Below are 7,276 nucleotides of genomic sequence, written 5' to 3'. Positions count from 1 at the left end.
GTTTAGCTTTTCCTTTGCAGTAATGAGCTTCATAAGGGCAAGTCCTGTGATAGAGGGCTAGGCACATCAAACTGCCAGTCCTCAATGTTTGTGAAAACATCAGCAACAATCCAGGTGAGGAAGCCCAACACCTCTGCATTTTCCCCCAGCTCCTCAGGGAGGTCCTGCATATATATTTCATTCTCCATCCAAATTGCTTTGGGATGTGTCGCTATATCACACTAACCTATGAAAACCTACCAGGTCTTACTTCCTATTAAAAGTTCTATGTAATTATGGTATTTGAACAAACTGTGTGAGTTAAACTGTTTAGGAAATACAGCTCTTGCACCAACTAAGCATCTCTTCCATTGGTCTCACATGGAATCTAAAGTTTTAAAATGCAGTCAATATTGTCCTTTACCCTTTGGGCCAACTTGCCCTAGTCCTTGCTACGTCTGCTTCGTTAGTATCTCTACTTGAAGTCTGGATTCCTTTTCAGCTTTTTTAACAGTTGCTATATGTGCTAATACTGACATTCATATCTGCCGAGTTCTAGCTCTGAGTTTCAGGTGTCACGCAGATACCCAAAGTTCCAGGGATAGATCAGATTATACACAAAGGGAGCAGCATCTCGGAATCTGGAGACAGCCATTACAATTCAGGAATGCGACTGCTGTAAGAGCTTACAATCTAGGAACTGCTACAACAAGCATTCCCCTGATAAGGTTCAATTCTGAGTTTACACATTGTAGTTAATCCTTATTGGTGAGACATTATAGTGTTTGCCTTTGTTTCTGGTGTAGTTCAGTCAAAATACTGTCTACAGGTTCTATTCACCTTGTTGCATGTCTCACAGTTTCACTCCTTTTTGCAGTAGCTCAATATTTCATTGCATGCACACACCACAGTTCACTACTCTGTTCCTCAATCGATGTACCCTTAGGCCACCTCCACCCATTGCAAATCATGTATACTCTCTCCATAAACACCAGTGTGCAAATGTCCATTCATGTCCCTGCTCTCAGATCCTCCAAGTAAATGCCCCCTAATGAGATTGCAGGACCTTATGGCACCCACATGCTTAGCTTCATGTGGAACCACCCCACTGCCTTTCAGAAAGGCTATACCATTCTGCCTCCTGACCAACAGTAAATACCTACATCCCTCTCTCCATGTTTCCTCCAGCACTTTTATCCCTGTTTGTATTTTTCCATACAATTTCATAGAGCTATATTCACATACTATATAATTATCCACAGTATACAATCAGTTGTTCAAGGTATCATCATACAGTTGCACATTTAGCACCACAGTCAGCACTTGAACATACTGATTACTACAAAAAAAAAGTTTTTTAATGAATAATAAAAAAAGATAATAAAAAGAAAAATAAAAAATCATACAATACAATATAATAGTAGGGTCAGACAACAACACCACTACCAAGAATCCCATATTCCTCCCTTATATCCCCTTCTCATACTTATTTACTTTGGTATATTGCCTTTGTTACATAATGGAAGCATATTGCAATGTTACAGTTGACCATAGACTCCAGTTTGCTTTGATTATATTTTTCCCCCTACCATCCCCTTTCCAACACTCTGTATGGTTAGCATTCATTTGTTCTCCTACATGCAAGAACAGTTTTATTTTGTACATTTAGTCACAATCATTAACCACTCCAGTTTTTGCTAAGTTAAACAGTCCCAGTCTTTATCTCCTAGTCCACCTCTTTCAGCCTTACTCATGGACATCTTTGTTCAGTGTAGTTACAATATTGTGCTACCATCACACACTGTTATGCTATCAATTTCTGGGTCTATACAATTTCTGCTGAACATTCTGTAGTCTTTCAGTATCAAATGCCCGATCTCTACCCTCTTTCTATCTCCTGGTAGCCTGTGTTATCAGCTTTTAACTCAAAGTTTGCTCATTAATGTTAGTTCATATTAGTGAGATCATACAGTATTTTTCCTTTTATTTCTGGCTAACTTCGCTTAACATAATGTCCTCAAGATTCATCCATGTTATTATATGTTCCATATCTTTGTTCTGTCTTGAGCTGCATAATATTCCATCATGCTTACGTACCACAGTTTGTTGATCCACTTGTCCATTGATAGACATTTGGGCTGTTTCCATCTCTTGGCTATTGTGAATAATGCCATGATAAACATTGGTTTACAAATGTCCATTCATGTCTTAACTTTCAGTTCTTCTGAGTATATACCTAGTAATGGAATAGCTGGGTCATATGGCAAATCTATACTTAGCTTCCTGAGGAACTTCCATACTGTCTTCCAGAGTGGTTGCACTATTCTACATTCCCACCAACAGTGAATAAGTGTGCCTCTTTCTCCACATCCTCTCCAGCACTTGTAGTTTTCTGTTTTTTGGATAATGGCCATTCTGGTAGGTGTGAGATGATACCTCATTGTGGTTTTGATTTGCATTTCCATAGTAACCAGTGAAGTTGAGCATTTTTTCATATGTTTTTGAGCCATTTGTATTTCCTCTTCAGAAAAGTGTCTGTCCATGTCTTTTGCCCATTTTTTAATTGGGTTGTTTGTCTTTCTGTTGTTGAGTATAGGATTGCTTTATGTATTTGGAATATTAAACCCTTATCTGATATGTGGTTTGCAAATATTGTCTCCCATTGTGTAGGCTGCCTTTTTTTTATTTTTCTAACAAAGTCCTTTGATGTACAAAAGTGTTTGATTTTGAGGATATCCCATTTGTCTATTTGTTCTTTCATTGCTTGTCTTTTGGGTGTGAGGTCAAGGAAACCACCCCCATCACAAGATCTTTAAGAAATTGCCCTACATTTTCTTCTAAGAGTTTTATGGACTTAGCACAAATTTTTAGGTCTTTGATCCATTTGGAGTTAATTTTTGTATAAGGTTAGATAGAGGTCCTCTTTCATTCTTTTGGAAATGGATCTCCAGTTCTCCAAACACCATTTATTGAAGAGGCTGCTCTGTCCCGATTGCTTTGGCTTGACTGCCTTATCAAAGATCAATGGTCTGTAGATGCAAGAGTTTATTTCTGAACATTCAATTTGATTCTGTTGGTCAGTATCTCTATCCTTATGCCAGTACCATGCTGTTTTGACCACTGTAGCTTTGTAATATGCTTCAGAGTCAGGTAGTGTGAGACTCCCACTTCGTTCCTCTTTCTCAAGATATTTTTGGCTATTTGGGGCATCTTGTCCTTCCAAATAAATTTGGTTATTGGTTTATCTATTTCTGCAAATAAGTTTTTGGGATTTTAAATGGTATTGCATTTAATCTATAAATCAGTTTAGGTAGAGTTGACATCTTAATTATATTTAGTCTTCCAATCCATGAACACAGTATGTTCTTCCATTTTTTTAGGTCCTATTTGATTTCTTTTAGCAGTTTCTTGTAGTTTTCTTTGTATGGGTCTTTTGCGGCCTTTGTTAAGTTTATTCCTAAATACTTGATTCTTTAGTTGCTACTGTAAATGGAATTTTTTTAAATTTCTTCCTCTTGTTGCACATTACTTGTGTATAAGAATACTATAGATTTTTGCATGTTGATCTTGCAGCCTGCCACTTTGCTGTATTAATTGATTAGCTCTAATAGCTTTGCTGTAGATTTTTCTGGATTTTCTATATAGAGAATCATGTCATCTGCAAACAGTGAAAGTTCTTGATCTTAGAGGGAAAGCTTTCAGTCTCAACCCATTGAGTACAATGTTAGCTGTGGGTTTTTCATATATTGCCTTTATCATACTAAGAAAATTCCCTTCTATTCCTCTATTTTGAAGTGTTTTCATCAAGAAAGGATGGTGAATTTTGTTAAATGCCTTTTCTGCATTGATTGAGATGATCATGTGGTTCTTCTGCTTTGATTTATTGTTGTGGTGTGTTACATTAATTGATTTTCTTGTGTTGAACCAGCCTTGCATACCTGGAATAAACCCCACTTGGTCATGGCATATAATTCTTTTAATGTGCTGCTGGATTCAATTTGTGAGTATTTTGTTGAGGATTTTTGCATCTATATTCATTAAAGTGATTGGTCTATAATTTTCTTTTTTTGTAGTATCTTTGATTTTGGTATTAGGGTGATGGCTTCATAGAATGAGTTGGGTAGCTTTCCTCCTCTTCAATTTTTTTGAAGAGTTTGAGCAGGATTGGTATTAATTCTTTCCTAAATACTTGGTTGAATTCACATGTGAAGCCATCTAGTCCTGGGCTTTTCTTTTTGGGGGGCTTTTTGATGATGGACTCAATCTCTTTATTTGTGATTGGTTTGTTGAGGTTCTCTATTTCTTCTCAGGTCAGTGTTCATTGTTTATGCTTTTCTAGGAAGTTGTCATTTCATGTAAGTTGCCTGGTTTATTAGCATATAGTTGTTCATAGTATTTTCTCATTATTTCCTTTATTTCTGCAGGGTTAGTAGTTATGTTTCCTTTCCCATTTCTGATTGCATCTGCCTCTCTCTCTCTCTCTCTCTCTCTCTCTCTCTCTCTCTCTCTCTCTCTCTCTCTCTCTCTCTCTCTCTCTCTCTCTTTTTTTTTTGTAAGCCTAGCTAGGGATCCATCAATTTTGTTGATTTTCTCAAAGAACAAACTTCTGGTTTCGTTGATTCTCTCTATTGTTTTCCTGTTCTCAGTTTCATTTATTTCTGCTCTAATCTTTGTTATTTCTTCCCTTCTGTTTGCTTTGGGGTTAGTTTGCTGTTTTTTTCTCTAGTTCCTACTGTCCACTGGTGGACAGTTAATTCCTCAATTTTTGCTCTCTCTTTTCTTTTAATATAGGCATTTAGGGCAATAAATTTCCCTCTCAGCACTGCCTTTGCTGCATCACATAAATTTTGATATATTGTGTTTTCATTGTCATTTGCCTTGAGATATTTACTTATTTCTCTTGTAATTTCTTCCTTTACCCACTGGTTTTCTAAGAGTGTGTTGCTTAGTCTCCATGTATTTGTGAATTTTACAATCTTCTGCCTGTTATTTATTTCCAACTTCATTCCATTATGATCCAAGAAAGTGTTTTTTATGATATCAATATTTTTAAATTTGTTGACACTTGCTTTGTGATCCAACATGTGGTCTATCCAAGAGAATGTTCCATGAGCACATGAGAAAAACATGTATCCTGCTGTTGTGGCATGTAGTGTTCTATAAATGTCTGGCAAATCTAGTTCATTTATCATACAGTTCAACATCTCCATTTCCTTATTGATCCTCTGTCTAGATGTTCTATAAATTGAAGAGAGTAGTGTATTGAGGTCTCCAACTATTATTTAAGAATTATCTACTTCTCCCTTCAGTGTTCTCAGTGTTTGCCTCATGAATTTTGGGGCACTCTGGCTTGTTGTATAAATATTTATGATTGTTATGTTTTCTTGATGAATTGACCCTTTTATTAATATATAATATCCTTCTTTGTCTCTTTTAATTGTTTTACTTTTGAAGTCTAATTTGTCTGATATTAATATAGCTACTCCCACTTCTTTCTGGTTGCTGTTTGCATGAAATATCTTTTTCCAACCTTTCACTTTTAGCCATTTTTGTCCTTGCGTCTAAAGTGAGTTTCTTGTAGATAGCATATAGGTGGGTCCTCTTTTTTAATCCATTCTGCCAGTCTGTGTTTTTTTATTGGGGAGTTTAATCCATTAACATTTAGTGTTATTACTGTAAGGGCAGTACTTTCTTCTACCATTTTGTCTTTTGGATTTTATATGTCATGTCTTATTTTTTCCTCTCCCTCCTGTATTCTTCCTGATAATCTTCTTTTCTACACTCTTCTCCAAACCTGTCTCTCCTGTATTTTCCTATCAGCCTGTAGCACTCCCTTTAGTATTGCTTGTAGCACTAGTCTCTTATTCATGAACTCTCTCAGTGTCTGTCTGAAAATATTTTAATCTCTCCCTCATTTTTGAAAGACAGTTTTGCCAGATATAGAATTCTTGGTTGGCAGTTCTTCTCTTTCAGTATCTTAAATATAGCATATCACTGTCTTCTTGTCTCCATGGTTTCTGTGGAGAAATCTGTACATAGTCTTATTGAGCTTCCCTTGTATGCGATGGATTGCTTTTCTCTTGCTGCTTTCAGAATTCTCTCTTTGTCTTTGACATTGGACAATCTGAACAGTAAGTGTCTTCAAGTAGGTCTACTGGGGTCTCTTCTGTTTGGGGTGGGCTGTACTTCTTAAATCTCTAATTTTCTGTCTTTCATAAGAGTTGGGAAATTTTCAGTGATTATTTTTTCTATTATTCTTTCTCCCCCTTTTGCCCTCTCTTCTCCGTCTGGGACACCCATAACACATATATTTGTGCACTTCATGTCACTCAGCTACCTAAGACCCTGAACTTCAAGTAACTAATTACGACATACTTGCATTCTTTTTATTTTGTACTCCATGTTTTCTCTTTGTCATCATTTTTCTTTGTTTCTTTTTTTATGTTTTCCTGCCTTCTGTTAGATTGATAAAGTTTTCTACATTCCTTTTATCCCCTACTCTCATAGAAGCTATAAAATGTATTTCTCTTTCCTTAGTGAATATCCTTATATTTTTAATATTTATATATTTTTTCTTTCAAATTCTAGAAATAACCCATGACTCTGTTCTTCTCCCTGAACAATATAATGCTTCATCACAAAACACAAACATTCACATAAATTTTTCTTCTACAACATATATGTATGTAATGATAACCAATTTATAGTATAGTTTTTAAATTTTAAACCTGAAAGGAATGGTGCAATATTATAGATATTTCCAAGTCACTGTTTTCATGATTTAATAAGTATTACAGATTTATTGATCTTGATACATGTAAACTGAGTTCATCCATTTTAACTGCTATATGCAGTTACAATGTATTCCATTGTATGAATATCCCAACAATATATTTATCTTTCCTCCTACTGATGGACGTTTGATTTTTTTCTAGTTTTTCCTTGGGACAATAAACATTCTCATGCATTTCTTTCACACACTTGTATAAGAATTTCTCTAGGGTGTAAATCTAGAAATAGAAAATCCAGGTTGTAAGACATGGATATCTTCATCTTCTCTATATATTGACTAATTTCTCTCCTTAATAACTGTACACCCACCAGGAACATATGAGAGTTCTGTCACACCAACTGTTATATTTTCTCCTATATGATGAATATGAAATATTATCTTATTAGAGTTTTGATAAATAGTTCCCCAATTAACTAGTGAGAATATTTTTTTTCTTCTGTTTATTGGCCAGTTTCTCTCCTCTTTAAATTGATTCTTTTCTTTGCCCATTTTTCTAATAGGTCT

This window comes from Choloepus didactylus, chromosome 5 (assembly GCF_015220235.1).
Source record: "Choloepus didactylus isolate mChoDid1 chromosome 5, mChoDid1.pri, whole genome shotgun sequence".
NCBI classification, from domain to species: domain Eukaryota; kingdom Metazoa; phylum Chordata; class Mammalia; order Pilosa; family Megalonychidae; genus Choloepus; species Choloepus didactylus.
Note: the sequence above shows the minus strand (reverse complement) of the source record.